At 45.1% G+C, this 16,578-nt stretch overlaps 1 protein-coding gene across 2 annotated transcripts in view; it reads left to right on the top strand.

The window, feature by feature from the left end:
• Positions 1-16,578, top strand: part of ADCY3 (adenylate cyclase 3) — a 66,615-nt gene that overhangs the window by 3,887 nt on the left and 46,150 nt on the right. The gene's annotated exons all lie outside the window — the stretch shown is intronic.

The raw sequence follows: 16,578 nt of genomic DNA, 5'->3' as shown, positions 1-16,578 counted from the left end.
CGGCCTAAGGCTGCGGTGGAGGGGAACACAGCGTGGGGCTGAGAGACTGGGAGGGGGGAGGCGGGCCGCTTGCTCTTTCTGCCCCAAACTGTGATGAAGGTGCAGGCGGTCCGGAGCAGGACCAGGCAGCCGCCGATGGGCGAGGATGGAGGGGGAGGAGGGGATGGGGAGAAAAAGCAGCCTAGATGGCGGGGAACGTTCCTGTGGCCAGAGGCTGCTCCTGAGACCCTCGCATCCGTCCACATACACCTGTTAGCTTCTGACGGGTGGTGTTAAAGGAATGAGTCTGTGGCAAACTGGGAGTAAGGAACCCCTGATTTCGTACCCCTGATTTATTTCATAGCAGAGAGGCTATTCGAGAGCAAGATTCTCTCATGGAATTAATAGCCCGTTAAGGCCTTTGTTCACAAATTAGAACATGATAGAGCCGTGGACGTGTAATTCCTTTCACACCTAGAAATTCCATAGCAAACCATTTGCCCAGTGAATGAACGTGCGGCTCGGAGGGGCCGGAGGCAGCTGCCGGAGCGGGGGCGTGAGAGGGAGCTAACGCTCAGACTCCAGTCTGCAGGCCCGAGTTACGGGTTCTATACGCACTGACCCAGTTAATCCTGAATGTTACTGGTTCGTTTTACAGATGAGGAAACTGAGGTTCCGGGAGGTTGGCAGGAAGTAGAGTGGCTAAATGACTGGGGTGGGTCACCCGTGAGTGAGAAGTTGGGGTGGTGAGGGCGGGGCACGGGGTGCTTCCTGGGAAGCCTCCCTCTGAAACCTGGGCATCTGGGCACCTTCCTGCTTCTCTGGCTGCTAAGCGGTATTGAAAAATGGTGTCAAGAGGTGGGAGTCCTCAAAGTATCCTAGGAGGCACCCCCCTCTCCTCCTGGGAAGCGGATGCAAGGCGGGGAGAGGTCGGTGACAGAATGCTCCTTGTGGGAACATGGCCAGGAGTTCATGAGCCACTGAGTGAGAAGATGGCAGCCTGGGGCCTCCGAGCAGCCGGGGGCGGTCACGGCGAGACAGGTGTGCCGGGCACGGGTTGGGAGGAGGCACGTTCAGCCCTGTTCTTGGCTTTTTGTCCCCGGGCCCTGCCACTGTCCCAGGGAGGGACAGCGGGCTCACCCCAGGGAGGGACGGCGGGCTCACCCCTCCGTGAAGAGTGTGCAGGCCGGCACCGCTGCGGACCAGAATGAGGACATGCGTGACAGGCCATCACACCCAGTTGCGCGTGAGGAAGGACAGTCACTTGTTGAACATGTAAACGACTCAGCGGAGAGTCATCCCCTGTGGCCTTTTCCGATCTTTACCTACGTGTAAACAGCGCTTTTCTAGTCTGTCGTCGTCGTGCGGATGCAGTTTAGGTCTGTCGCTCACATCGTTTCACTGATGTTTTGTCGTGACCATCAGAGTGGCGGTGGCCCCTCACCCCCTCGGGCCTGCCTCCTGCGCCCCGCGGTGTGCTTTGGGGTGACCCATGCGCACACGCTCACACTCTCAGCCTGGGCTCGGCCTGCCCAACAGCCCTGGTAAGTTCTCCTGGAGATGGAATTGCTGTGACTGCAAGGTGGTTCTTTTTCTGCAATTTCTTCATAAATGTGCAGCGAATCTCACTAGGGTGCTCCAACCCTGAATAAACACTCAGCACCCCCAGCTGTCTCCTCAGGAGCACGCGCACTCTTGCTGGTAGACACCCACGGGCACAGGCCTGACCAGCACTCCAGGGGGTGCTCAGAGGTGGCGCCTGTGTGCGAGCTGGGCCCAGGGCACGCGGAGTGTGGATAAGGCTCCCGTTCACTGAGAGCTCTTGCTGTGTTTCAGTTGCGTGTCTCCTAGCCAGAGGCAGATACTTATTTTGCAGATGGGGAAACCGAAATGTGTGATGAGTGAAACGACTTATCCCAGGGCCGTACAGCTAGTAGGTGGTGGAACAGGATTCGAACGTAGGTCAGTGGGATTCCAGAGTTCCTTGTCTTCTCCAATCATGAACGAACCCCTTAGGTCTTCCCTCAGACTGTTGAGACACACACAGTTCCAACCACATTGGGTCTTTGATCTCTCAACCCACAACTATTAGAAGGGGCAGCTTTGAGAGATGCAGAGATGTTCCTAGGGGCAGACATATTGCCGTTGAGCAGGGGGCATAGCTGTCTAGGGGTTCAGTCTTGCAGGCAGCAGCCCCTGTATATCTTCTGTGGCTGTAAGAGGCATCAGTATGTTATAGGACACTAGTAACTGAGGTCCATAATGACAACCCACTCATCTGAAAAAAAATTACATTTAGTATAAAGTGGGGTATTGTGTTGCTTCTAAAAACTTTTTATCGGAAATAGATAAGAAGTTTGGACAAATAAGGATTCTATTTTGGATCTTGAGGAAATTCATTACATGGGATGGTTCATTTCTCAGTGGCCTTCCTTGCACACGTAGCCATTCATTTACATCGCTATATAACCATCTCGGAACTTAGTGACTTAAACCAATAGCAGTTATCGTGTGATCCTGTGGGTAGACAGTACTCACTGGGCAGTTTTCCTGCTTTTCGTGGCACTGGCTGGGGTCACTCCCTTGGCTGTCTGGACTGTTTCATTCAGCCACCAGCACGTAGCTGACAGTTGCGCTAGAAGGCTCTCAGAAGGCCTTTCGTGTCTGGAGCCTCAGGGCTCCACCATGTGACCTCTCCGTGGGGTTAGCTTGGGCTTCCTCACAGTGTGGTGGTGTCTGGGAGAAAGTGGGAGCTACAGGAGTTTTGGGAGGCTAGACCCATCACTGTTAGAGCAAGTCACAAGGCTAATCCAGGTGCACGATAAAGGGAAATTGATTCTACCCTGATAGAGAGGTGTATATTATAGGGAGGGAACGATGGAGGGCAGCCATCTACCAAACCAGGGGACACATAGGGGAGGCTGAGAGTAGGGACTAAAGAAAGCCATGAGTCTGGGTGGGTGCAAAATACTCTGTGACCACAGGAAACTCGAGAAGTTAGAAATGTGGTCCAGAGCAGGACGTATATAACTTCTTGAGGGTATTAATTCTCTGTGAGATCCAGTATATCTTTTCTAAGATTTTCAGAAAGTTTCAGAAACTGCATGTAAAAAGACGATGGCTTGCGGTTCATCTGTGTGGGCTTTGCCTTGCCTTAAATTTGTGAGAATTCCTTCTCAACTTTTCAAACACGCGGACCCCCTTGGTCCAGGGCACTGTGCCAGGTTCTGGGGAAGCCGTTCCACCTCCGATCCCAACCCAGGCACCAACCCTGGGCCTTTCTCTCCACACGTCAACTAGACGGGGAGCCTGGCTCTGATGTTTGTGTTTCTTTCTCAGGAGATGAGTAATTTACTCCTGCGTGTCTTTCAGAAATTTTGGATTTGTCTTTATTAGCAAGTTGTCATTTGCCGCAAGGAGAGATTGAGGCTCATAGTAGAATTCCTTTGCAGCCCCTGGCAGGGCTTTGGTCTGTGACCAGCGTTCTATAGATGTTTGTTAAATGTGTACATTTGTGCTCTGTTTTTATCTTTGTTTCCTTCCTCATCAACTCTCTTTGAGAGTTTGATAAAGTTTAGCTAGATCCAAGCGAGGGGAACTGTTCTGGTGTTAATCTAAGTGATTCGAGAATGATTTTTTTAAAGCAAGATTTATATGACTCTTCAAGGATGCTAATCAATGCTCCTTTACCACTTTCTGGTCTAGGGATAAAGCAGCAACAGAAAATGAGTCACTGTTGTTCTGTTGCCCTAATTCTAATCTCCTCGGGCAAAAGTGATTCACGTAAGATTACACAGGAAAATGGCTGAGCAGAGTTGGAGCTCTCACCATCCCACCTCCTCCACTCGTTCCTCTAGTCTGTGACACTTCATTCCCTCCATCCCTTATCAAGCATCTTGTCAGGGCTGCAGGCATTGTTCTAGGCAGGGTATATGAAGAGTAAAACTCAGCCCCTGCCCGCAGGGATCTCACGGTCCTGCTAAGGAGAGGGGGCCTGCCTAGGGAAGCAGGAAGCTTCCCATCAGCTGGCTGTCAAGTTCGGTTTTGAAGGATGAATAGGAGTTTGCCAGGTGGAGCAGTGAGAATGGGGCTTTCTGGTCAGAGTCATAGGAGGTTCTCACTTGCTTGGGACTAGTGAGAATTGCTGTGTAACAGGGACAGGAGTGGTTGGTGGGAGCTGGAGAGACAAAATGCAGAGAAGCTAGAGAGCGGAAGGAAGGGCTAGAGATTCGGGGCTCTATTCCTATGGCGGTGGGGCTCCATTGAAGGAACTTAACCAGGGGACAGATATGATCTGACTTGTGTTTAGAAGAATCATTCTTGTGGACATGAGTGAAGCCAAGACTATTTAGGAAGCGATCAGAGGGGTCCAGGCATGACACCAGGGGTGGGGGGGGGGTGGGTTGCCCACCAAGGCGGAAGCAGGGTTTGGAGAAGATGAGTTCAGTGGGACATCCAAGTGGAAATAACAGGTGATTTAGTGGATAATTATTAAACATCTATGTATATCAGGCCCTGTACTCAAGATCCAGAGTTTAGAAGAGAGATCTACAGTTCAGAATCATCAACATTTAAATGGCACCCAAAACCACAGGGAGAATGAGGGGTTGCCCAGGGAGATTATGCAGAATCAAGAGGAAGAGGGCTTAGGACCTAACACTAGGGAACAGCAGCCCGGTGATGGTGGGGTCCCCAGCATGGAGCATCTGTGCCCTACCCCTGCTTCCTTCCCAGGTGGCTGTGATGGGTGGATGGACCATTTGGGAGCAAGAGGCAGCCTCTGTCTCATGGTGTTTGCACTGCTGGTTCTCTTGTGTTGGGGAGCAAGACCAGCGGAGGCGAGGCCAGGGAGTCAGGTGAGGGGCTGGCTGCTCACTCTTCTCCTAGGCAAAGAAGGACACAGGAGTGTTACTTTGTTACCTGGTGGGGGATAATGTAGATAGAGGCACCTTGCAAACTATAAAGCACCATGCAAATGCTAGTTATTTATTTCTTTATTGTTCTTAACCTTGACAGACCATCTCTGATCGTTTATCTATGAACGAATTAGACCAAGTTTATTATTTTTCTCATCTCATTTCTGTGTAACCAATTGGCTTTTCTCCTCATTGTGAAAGCATTATTTTTTTTAAAAAAAATGTTTTTGATTATGAAGTGCTTTATAACATTGCAGAAACTTTGGGAACAAGATAAATTATAATCTTATCATAACCAATTTTTTCGGTGTGTTCTTTTCTAGTCTTTCAGATGGGAATCTCTACAAGCTGCACATACGTTTCCTCTGCTTTTCTTAGCTTTGTAGCACAGACTCTTTTGTGTTTTCAATTAGTCTTCACAATCATCAATTTTAACGGTTGCGTAATGTGTTGGCTAATTGTACCATAATGAACTGCTCCTTTTCTGTAGGGCATTTGGTTACTCCTAATTTATTATCATTTATATTTTATTTAGTTATTTATGTGCAATACTGCGGGCCCACCGCCTCTCTCCTTTCCTGTCCTGATCACTTTAGGTCTGATGCTTCTTCCTCCGATCACGTTTTTCAGCTGTTGCTTCCAGCAAAATTCCTCTTTATGCTTCCTAAAAAATATCCTTTGATTTTTTTTTTGACATAACCTTTTCTTGCCTTTTCCCTTTCCTCTCAAGAACATTTTCTTTGTTGTCAACAGAAAATCACGTTTCAGAGCAAATCTCACCCAACCCTTTATCCCTATTCAAGACCCCAATATAAGCAGACTGGATTTGAACTCGGCAAGATTTCTGTCGTTGTGGTTTGCTGTCCACATGTCATTTCAAGACGGGTCCCCATAACCAGCTGAGTCAGATATGGCAGCATAAGGCATTTTCCAGCTCCATGGTGGGCTTCTCAGCTGCCCCTGGAAAGCTGAGTTTTTCACCCAAGGGGACTGGACTCTGGGGCATTGATCCCCATGGGCCAGTTCTTAAGAGAATGACCTGTAAGCCCAAGGCTTGGTCACCCACTTGATGATGGTAGGTGGACCTCACTGCCCTCTCAGGGAGGGGAATACTAGGTCTGTTATTGGGTACAGATTTGCAGGGCACTCAGTGTGGGTCATCACCCCAGCTGCCCCATGGGCTCATGTCCAAGTGCTAGACGACTCTGTCAGCCGGACACAGCCTCCCCCGCAGTGCCAGATAAGTGGCATGAATTCTCACTCTCCAGCTCTTTTTTCTAAACTCCTACACTTGAGTACAGTTTACCTTTCATTGGTGCAATATTAAGCACTCTGGAAAACACATTAATCACCCCCAAATTGGGGTCGTAGTTGTTATATTGCCATCTCTGGGGACCGGTTTGGGACATTGCCTCTTAATTTCAGTAAAGGGCCAATGTGGGGTGTTTAGGGAGCATTTCCTATCTTTCCATCATGTCTTAGCTGAGACCCACTGACCTCGACAGTTATAAAGTAGGGAAGGGACTTTGGGAGGCTGACGCCTGGGTGGGCTTTCTGCATCGAGAATCCGTAAATGCCCTGGCTCCATAGTCATTTGACGTGGATTCCCTCCTGGCTCCTCATTTACCAGCTGTGAGATTTAATCTCTTGGTCTTGCTTCCACATCTGTGAAATGGGCTAATGATACCTTCTTCACTGGGTTAATACAGTGCCGAAACCTACCAAAGGATGTATGTGGCCTTGCAGTGCGGGGCCTGATGCGCGGCTGGCACTGCAGGTGCCTCCGGCTCTGGCAGTCGTTGTCCTTGTTATGTTATTGGCTGTGATGCAGAGGGATTTGGGGCCGACCCCAAGGGAAGGAAGTGCAGCCCCATGTTCCAGAAGTCTGGGAGTACCTTGGTTGTCTTACTCATGCTTATAATCCCCGCCCCCTTTTTTTTGGCTGGACCATCATTTTTTGTTGTTGTTACCTTATAAATGAAATGTTAGAATGTGCTTTTAGGATGACGTGCCTGTGAAGACAAAGGATACTGTTTTTTTGATACAGATTTTTAAATTTTCATTGTTTTCACTTTGAGTACTTATTGCTATCTCTGGTGTTTTATAGAAAAGAAAGTAGAGGAGGGACATGAGGGAGGTAATAAGGTGCCCAAGATCACACAGTGACAATTCAGGCAGGCTAGTCTCAAGTCCAAGTTTTCCAGATCCACATGCAGTGAAAATCCTCTTGTCTGATGAGATTGAGACAGGGAGTCAGTCGGTTAATGCAAAAAGTTAAATTATGGTGGTAGTGGTCACACAACTGTGTGTCAAAACACACAGAACTGTATACCAAACAGAGTGAATTTTACTCTACGCGAAAAAAAAGGTATTAAAAAAAAATAAGCGCTCGATGGTGATCAGTGGATGACCTCACGTAGTGTGGCGAGAGCTTTGATACCTTAGGTCCTCCGTGGGGCGGGGCTCGGACAGGCACGAAGGAACATTTGGGGGTAATAGAAGAGTTCCGTATTGTAGCTGTGGGTGTAGAGCCACACAGCTGTATAAATTTGTCAACAGTCATCAAAATATACACTTCAAATGGGTGCTTTTTATTGTATGTAAAATATAACTCAAGAAAGCAGATTTTTTTTTAAAAAAGTAAAATTTAGGAATCACATGAAAAATTGCACATACATAATTTATATAAATTTAAATAGCTCACTTTGATTGAAAGCACGCATCCGTGCATTCACTTGCTCATCTTTTGTTGTAGGGAAAGACCTTTCCTCTGCCTCTGGGTACCCTCCTGGCGTTTTTTGGTGGCCTGTTTTTGTAGCTAGGAAGTCTCATCTGTAATTTCCAATTCCCTTAAAGTAGAGGGAGAATTAAAAGTCACTCGGAAATAATCCGGGTGCAGAAGGCCGACTTTTTTTTCCTGTAAGTTTTTACTGTTGTCTTGCCCACTTCTAATTCATCAGCAGTTTTTTTAAGCTATGTTTACCAAAAATTTCCAAAATATTTACTTTATTTGTCTTAGAGATACCAACTGTCTTTCACACTCATAATTTATCTGTTTAGGTTCTGTTTAATTAATTATGTAAATATAACCAAAAAATTGACATAAGCGGGTTTGCGACTAAACACAACTGATCTTGGGAAACACGCCAAAAAACTGCAGGAGCAGAAATGCAGGGCCGTTCTCAAGGGGGTCGTTCCGGCTGTGCGTGGAAGGTCAGCAGGTTTTACAGAAGGACTTGGCTAATCTGGGATTTGGGTTCAGAAAGCCTCAGAGAGGTCCTGTGCTCTTTCCCCTACTCTCGGAGCCCCATCCGGTTCCCTCTGAGCATCCATTCCTGGTTCTAGTTTATCCAGAGGAAGGAACAGACATCTGCTTTTTGTTTTCTACCCAGCAGCCCTTCTGATATTTGACTTTAGCCATCTTATTCTCCCTTAGTTTACTCTTTAGCCTAAACCATCTCACTTTTTCAAGAAGTCCTCAGGGGTATGTGGCATCTGGGCCTTACACTATCCCTGGCACGTTCTCTGGGTGCAGACTGAAACGTGCTGCCCCGGGAGTGCCTTTCCTGTTTTCCATACGCTTCTCCCCTCCTGCTCTAATAGCCCTGCCCACCCTACCCTGTTGCAGACAGAAGTCTCATAGCTATAATTTAAGATTTGGCGGGAGGGGGTTTCTACTCCTGGAAGGTTTAAATATCCTTAATGAAAGAATTGTAGTCAGCATAAAAATTCAAGTTAATGTAGAGAGAAACACTGCTGCCTGGGCGGGTGGCAGGCCAGCCCTGACGAGACTGATGGGATGTTCCCTGACCTGGCTGGATGCGCTATTTAAGGCAGTGGGGTGAGGCAGAAGAGCCCTTCTCAGGGACCATGTAGCCAGAAACTCTGCGCATGGCTGGAGAATGTGTGTGGCTCCCTAAGCTGCCTGCTGGGCACGCTCTGTCCCCCACAGCCTGCACGTCCCTTATGCTACCCCCCTTTTCCATTGCTTCTGTGTTTCTGTAACCCCGCCAGAGCAGCCACCATCAGCACGATGATCAAGTTAACTGGAGTCTGACACATCCCCTTCTTTCTCTGTCCTCTTTTCTTGCAGGGATGCTGTATTTGTTGTTGATTACTTAGAATGTGTAATTTCATTTGTATGCCTGTTGATGGGCATCTATTTTCCGTTCATTTACTGATGTATCTTTTCACTCAGCCAGACACAAATGGCTCTGGACACATGTTTGCACAGGTTGCTGGGGGGATAGGATGAGTAGCTGGGGTCCTGCATACAAGGGAGGCCCAGCTTGGTTTATGTCCTTTCTTTAAAAAAAAAATATGGACCTGGCACAGAGCAGTCCCTCCATAAATATTTGTTAGACATTGATGCATGAATTATTATTGGGTTGAATCCTGTGACATCGTCAACGTGTAAAAACTTTAAATCTGCAAAAAATGCAAGCCCGATCCTGTCTGATCTCGGGAGCTAAGCAGGGTCAGGCCTGGTTAGTACTTGGATGGGAGACCACCTAGGAAGACCAGGTGCTGTAGGCGTTAAAAAACTAATAAATAAAATAATAGTAAGAGATTGTAAGCTGACAAGGTCCTTGCAGTCTGTGAGGTCAACGGAGGGTTGCCTTGCCTAAAAAAAAAAAAAAATCTGCAAAATATGGTAATTTCATTTCACATGGTTCAATCTAATATAAGAGTAATGAATGTGCTCATTATGGAAAACCTTTAAAATACTAAATAGTATGGAAAATATTACCCATAATATTATCCCTCAAGGATACTTACTATTATCACTGGGCCCCTTTCTACAGACAGATATGAAGATTGGTTTTTCTTTTGCATCATGCAAGTGCTTGTAAGAAGTAATGCAACCTGGGAAGGAGCGTAAGGAATAAAAGTGAGAGCTCCCCTTTGCTCTTCTGCTCCCCGTCCCATAGAAACCTTTGCCAGGTGTTTGGCCTGTATACTTCTAGAGAGCTTTCTATGACTTTGCATAGTTTTGTGAACATATGCACGCTTAGGATTGAGAAATGATTTCTGTAAATATGCAAATCAGCGAAACCTCTCAGTGCTCTCAGTCTGCACACTTCTCTCTGGTGACCAGTGTCCCTCTCGAGGTGCAGAAGTGCACCTGCAGCCCTTTCCTCCTCCAGCCAGGCAGTCCCACTCGAGGTCCATGCAGGTGGCCTCGTGCGTGGCTGAGGAAGAGCCAGGCTGTGGCGAGCTGCTCCTGCCAGTCTCCAAAAGGGCTTTTTCGGGTCCCGCCGAGCAGGGAGTGCAGGCACAGCAGTCTGATGGCGGAGGTGGCGGAGTGCACGGCAGCATCCTGGCCTCGAGCAAAGTGCTGCTGTCACATCTGGCACCTGCTGCGGCTCTGGTCCCAAACGAGTGGGCTTATTCGTTGGGATTCTTGAAGGTGTCTGAATCACACTTCACCTCACAGGGTAGGAGAGAGGGTGGGGGTTGCGAAGGAGGCAGGGAGCCAAGAGAAGGAGGGAAGCCAGGCCAGGGGCTGCACGCCAGGGCTCTGGGCAGCTCAGTGAACCCCGCTGGGCCTCTCTTGGAGAGTTAGGGCTCCCATTTATCCACATCCTTGTCAAGTGCTGACATTCCTCGCATTTCTGATTTTACCTATGGTCATTTCGTCAGTGAATAGGAGTTGAATTCAAACTCAGCCCTTCTGTGGGTTCCTGGGCGTTGGGCAAACCATTTGATCTCACCAGATTTGGTTTCCTCTTCCATAAGTGTGGAGGATAGAGAGGCATGTAGCCCGGGGAGTAAGAGCCAGATATGGGGCCAGATGTTGGGGTTCCAAGGCTGGATCGGCCATTTGCTAGCTCTGTGATCTCGGTCAAGGTGATTAGCTCTCTCTGTTCTTAACTAAGCCTCTGAACGAGCTACCATAGGTGAAGTTCTTAGAATATGCTTGCTTCCTAAGTTTATTATGATGATTCCAGCTTCTACAGGGTTATAGTAAAGAGTAAGACAATGAATGAAATTCTCTTGTAAGCCACAAAACCCATTCAAGTGCAGATGTTACTATTATGTGTTTATAACTATGTAAACCCCCCAAATGTGTGTCTATTGGCTGGTGCCAAATTACATTTTGCTTGAGTGCAATTTTGTCCCTTCTGCTTGCTGTACCCTACTTCCCACAACACTTCTTCCAGGAGGGATGATGGCCTTGGAGATCTTACTGAGCATTTCTAGAGAGGCCCAGAAGGGAAGTGACTGGCCTGAGGTCACAGAGGGAGACAGCGACAGAGTCTCAGTCTGTAGCCTCAGTCTCGTGGCCTGCAGGCCAGTACTCTCGCAACCCCTCAATGACAGCTGATGAACTCTGTAGCACCTCCGTGTGGTGGGGCAGGGACCTGTGACAGGGACAGGAAATAGGAGAGGCACGAATAGCCTGTATGCTTTGCTTTGGGAACTTATGTAGCCATGAGGGAGTTTCAAAGGTTCGCGATAGGAGTAGGTCGGCATTGGAGGCAAGCGACACTGGAATATGGGATGACAGGGGTAAGTGAGGGGCCAATGGGGTGTTAGGAGGAATTTGTTCAGTCAGGAGGCTGTTGAGTGTGTGGTTGTGTGGGAAGAATGGCAAGGGGAGGTAGAAATAAAGGGAGGGCAGGTGACCTGGCGTGGGGGGTATTTGAAGGGGATGGTCTGGAGTTCTGTGCCATGGAAAGAGTTTCCAGTGTAAATTCGGGATGACTTTAGGCTGGTGTGCTGCTCTTGGTTGCATGATTAATTCTGCTTTTGTTCTCCCAATCTTGGGAATTCTGTTTGCTTCCCTGGGGCCTCTCAGGCCTTACCAGGCCACGATGCTCTCCCTTGAGACCTGGAGCCGGGATCTGTGTGTTTTCCTGGAACAGGAGTACCTGCTTCTGCTCTCTGACCCTAGAAGAAGGAAGTCAGAGGCTGGAATGTTTTTTTCCCCAAATTGTGAGAGGCTACCTTGATAGATTGGTCTGAGAGTGAAGATCCTGAGAGGGTATTTCCTCTGGCTCAGAATAATTGCCTTAATCTCCTGGGTGGCTCATTTTTCCCTTTGGAAAAAGGAGAGATGCTGCCTGACTCACTCCTTCATAAAATACTGTTTGCTCAACTTCTCTCCCTCAGGAAAGTGTCGTAAAGACGTATTTTGGTATAATCGTTAATGCTTATTCCCATCACAAGGACGGCAGGGGCCAATACCTTTTTTCCGGGTCCGAAGGTGGGTTCATCCCAAGATGATTAAAAGGAAGTCCTCAAGCCCTCAAGGGGCCGCTATGACACAGACCTGTGAGAATACAGAGGAAAAACATCATTCTATCTCGGTTAGGAAAGGTCTTGTGGAGGAGGCAGGACTGAGTTCGGCCATGAAGGGCAAATTGGATTTTGAGCCCTAGATTGGTAGGGGAGGGGCAGAGGTGATTGCCGGTGAGCAGTGGTCTGGGGGATGAACATACATGTATTAACAGAACCTTCGACTGGAGCATTGGATATGTGAAATAGTAAGGGAGAAGGCCAGAAGACAATTTGGGATCTGAAATGGAGGCCCTAGGAAGCCACTTGAGATAGCTTTAACTCCATTCTGTCAGCAGTGGCATCGCAGAAGAAGAGAGTGCAGAAAAAATATTTGGAGTAATGATGGGGGAAAATTTTCTAAATTTTATGAAAAACATAAACCCACAATTTAAGAAGTTCAACATAACTCAAATAAAAATTAAAAGAATCACACCAAGGTACATCATAATCAGATCTCTTACTATGAGTAATGAGGAGAAGCTCATAAAGACAACCAGAAAGGGAAAAAAAAATTACATAGGAGCAGAGATAAGAATTACAACTGATGTCTGGTCAGAAATTATTCAAGGCAGAACACAGTAAAACTGGAAAATAAAAATGGTCAATCTAGAATTCTATACCCAACAAAAACGTTCTTCAAAAAATGAAGATGAAATGAATTTTTGTAGACAAACTGAATTTGGGAGAGTTCATCACCGGTAGACCTGTGCTACAAAAAGTATTAGTTTTTCAGGCGGAAGAAAAATCACACTAGACAGCAATTTGGACTACACAGACAAATGAAGAGGCTCCTAAATAGTAAACATGTGGGAAAATATTAAAAAGTTATTTTTTCTCACTTTCAATCTTTTTTAAAAGAATGAGGCAAACATATAAACAATGTACTGTGGAGTTATAACACCTAGAAGCAAAAATATAGCAGCAATAGTATAAGGACAGGAGGGGAGAAATGAACATATATTATTATAATTTTCTTATAATATTCGAAGAAGACCATTTAAGTTAAAGTTGTATATTGTAAACCTCAGCAACCATTAAAAAAGCATAAGAAAGAAGTATGCTGCATAAGCCAATAATAGAGATAAACCAGAATGATAAACATTTTATAATGATAAAATAGTAAATTCATCAAAAAGACATCATAATCCTAAATACATATGCACCTAATAACAACGATCTGAAATACATGTAGCAAAAACCGATAGAATTGAAAGGAAGAATAGATAAATCCATAATTATATTTGAAGACTGCAATATTCTTTTCTCAGTTATTGGTAAAACAAATAGATAAAATTATTAAGTATATAAAAAACTTGAAGAACCCCAACAACCAGCTGGACCAAAGTGTTATTTATAGAACTCTCCCTGCAACAACTACAGAATACGCATTCTTTTTAAGTGCACTGAAATGTTCTTGAAGACACACAATCTGCTGGGCCATAACACAAGATTCAGTGCATTAAAAAATGATTGAAATCGTGCAAAGTATCACGTTCTCTGACAAAAATGGTGGGTTGAAGTAGCAATAACAAACATATTTTGAAAATCCCCAAATATTTGGAAATTTAAACATTTCTAAATAACCTGTGGATAAAAACAAAGCAAAAGAGACATTAGAAATTGTATCAAATTACGTGAAAATTAAAATATAACACGAAAAGTTGTGCAATGCAGGCAAAGCAGTACTGAGGGAAATTTATAGCATTAAAATGCTTATATTAATTTATAAAGGTCTAAAAGCAATGATCTATGCTTCTACCTTAAGTAGAAAATTTAAAGCCAGAATAAGATGTAGGAAGTAATAAAAAAAATTATCAGACCAGAAAATAGTGGACAAATGATAAAGATTAGTGAATTCACAACTGGTTCTTTGAAGAAGTCAATAAAATTGATAAAACTTTAGATGATCAGGGAAATGAGAGAGGATACAAATTAAAAATGCCAGGAATGGAAATGGGGACATGGCTATAATTCCTACAGACATTAACAGAATAATAAGATGTTACCAACTACTGTAAGCCAACAAATTTGACAACTTTGACAAATTGGACAAATTACTTGAGATACAAACAAAGCCAGATAACCCTATATCCATTAAAGAAAGTGAGTTTTTAGTTAAAAACCTTTCCAAAAGAAACTTGCAGCCTTGGGTGGCTTCAGTGCTAAACACTAAACATTTAAGGGTGAAATAATGCCCATTCTGCACAAACTCTGCAAGAAAGTTTGGAAGAGGACTGAACATTTTCCAATCCAATTTACAAGGTCAGCATTAGCCTGTTATCAAAACCAGAAAAAGACATTAAAAGGGGGGGGGTGGGGAAACGAGATGCATAGTCCTCATTGTGTATGAAAAAGCATGCAATTAAAAAATTTCATATGAATAGGAAAGAAATGAAACTCTTAAGTTTTGGATGATATGATCCTCTATGTAAACAATGCTAAGGAATCCATAACCTGCTAGAAATGAGTTTTTTTAACAAGTTTGAAAGCTACACAATTACTATTGAAAGCTCTATTGTATTTTTATATACTAGCAACAAACAATTGAAAATTGAAAAAAATCCATTTAAAAGTAGCATCTAAGGCCATGAAATACCTAAAGCTAAATGTAACAAGATATGTACAAAACCTTTGTAGTAAACACTATAAAACATTGCTGAAATAAAGATCTAAATTAATGTTGAGATGGCAGATAACAATATTATTAGGATGTCCATTCTCCCTAAATTGTTAAAGGTCAATTCAATCCAAATCAAAATCCAATCAGTCTTTTTTTGTAGAAATAAGACGATTTAAATGGATACATAGGTAGAGGTCAAATATGTGGTGGCAGAAAGAAATCTAACTATGGGCGGTGAGCATCAATGCTATATATATATATATATATGCCTTACTGTTGAATCGTACACCTGAAACTTATTGGATTTTGTTAACCAATGTCACCATAATAAAAAATTAATCTTAAAAATAATAAATGTATACACAAACAAGAGCGAAAACAATATTTTAAAAAATTAGATGACATATACTACCTAATTATGAGATATAATATAAAGTTACAATAATACAAGATAATATAGTATTAGCCTGAGACTAGGAATTGACACATAACATCTATAATCAATGTTCAACAAAAGTACCAAGGTAATCCAATGGAAAAAGGATAATCTCAACAAATGTTGCTGGAATAATCAGATATCTGTATAAAAAAATTGTAATTCGTACCTCACCCCACATATAAGAATTAACTAGAAATGATCAAAGTAAGATTTAAACTATAAAACTTCTAGGATAAAACATAGAAAATCTTAAAAAAAATAAAATAAAAACCTTTGTGACCTTGGGTTGGGCAGAGATTTCTTAAATGGAGCCTCGGTTGGAACTATTCTTATTTTCCCCATGAGGAAGTTGAAGAGGGGATGGGTTATGGGACTAGGAGCTCGTCTGGGTCCAAAGCCAGGGCTCCTTCCCTGGCATCGCAGTGCCTTCATTGTAGGGGCTGGAGAAGGGCTTGTTGACGCGTCACTCAGGTTTCACTGGTGTCCCCAGACACCAGGCAGCACTATGGGCTGGGGAGGTACTTGGTAAGTGCAGTATGGGCAGGTAGCTCCAGCAGCTAGCTGCTGGCATTGCCGCGAGAGGCTTCCCAGCAGGACTGGGCAAAGCGATGGGAGAGGGGCTGAGAGCAGCGTCTTGGGATCCGGCTGGAGCTACCCTGCCAGGCCGGCAGCCCGGCCAGCACACAGTGGACACCAGGAGAGCTGTAATTGGTACCTCGGAGACCTGACAGGCAGTGGGGGCAGGCATGGTGGCAGGAAGGCAGCTAAGAGATATGTGGAGGGGACAATAAGTAGACACCTTATAGGCAAGGACAAGGGCCATGGATGCGCATTTAAGTAATAAAATGTGGCGGTAAGGTTATATTGCAGTCCCGTGGGTCCCAAGCAGAGCTAGCTGCATCAGAATCCCCGGGGTGGGGGAGGTGGGCTTTTTCAGAATCCAGATTCCCGGCCCTAGTCAAGATAAACTAAGCAGAGTGGTTGAGGGTGAAGCCTTAGGATATAAGCACAGACAGGGTTGGGACCTGCTGATACTCGTCACCTTCCCAGGTGATAAAAATGACATTAAAGGAGACTAATAAGGCTGGAACCTTGGGAGTAAAGTCCAGTAGTGATATTGGGAATTTATAATATGCCTAATCATAATAGCTAACATTTATTGAGACTTACTGTGCATCCAGCAGAATACTATGCTGGGCACTTTACATACACGCCGTCTTAATGAATTCTCACACCCCACCCTGAGGTAGGAGCTGTTTTATTCTCATTTCACGGAGGAGGAAGCCAACTGAGAGTAGTGACTTGCCAATGCCACAGCCAGTGGTGGGGGGTCAGAATTC

This window comes from Rousettus aegyptiacus, unplaced genomic scaffold, assembly GCF_014176215.1.
Source record: "Rousettus aegyptiacus isolate mRouAeg1 unplaced genomic scaffold, mRouAeg1.p scaffold_m13_p_7, whole genome shotgun sequence".
Classification (NCBI taxonomy): Eukaryota; Metazoa; Chordata; class Mammalia; order Chiroptera; family Pteropodidae; genus Rousettus; species Rousettus aegyptiacus.
This window is presented reverse-complemented; position numbering and strand designations above follow the sequence as displayed.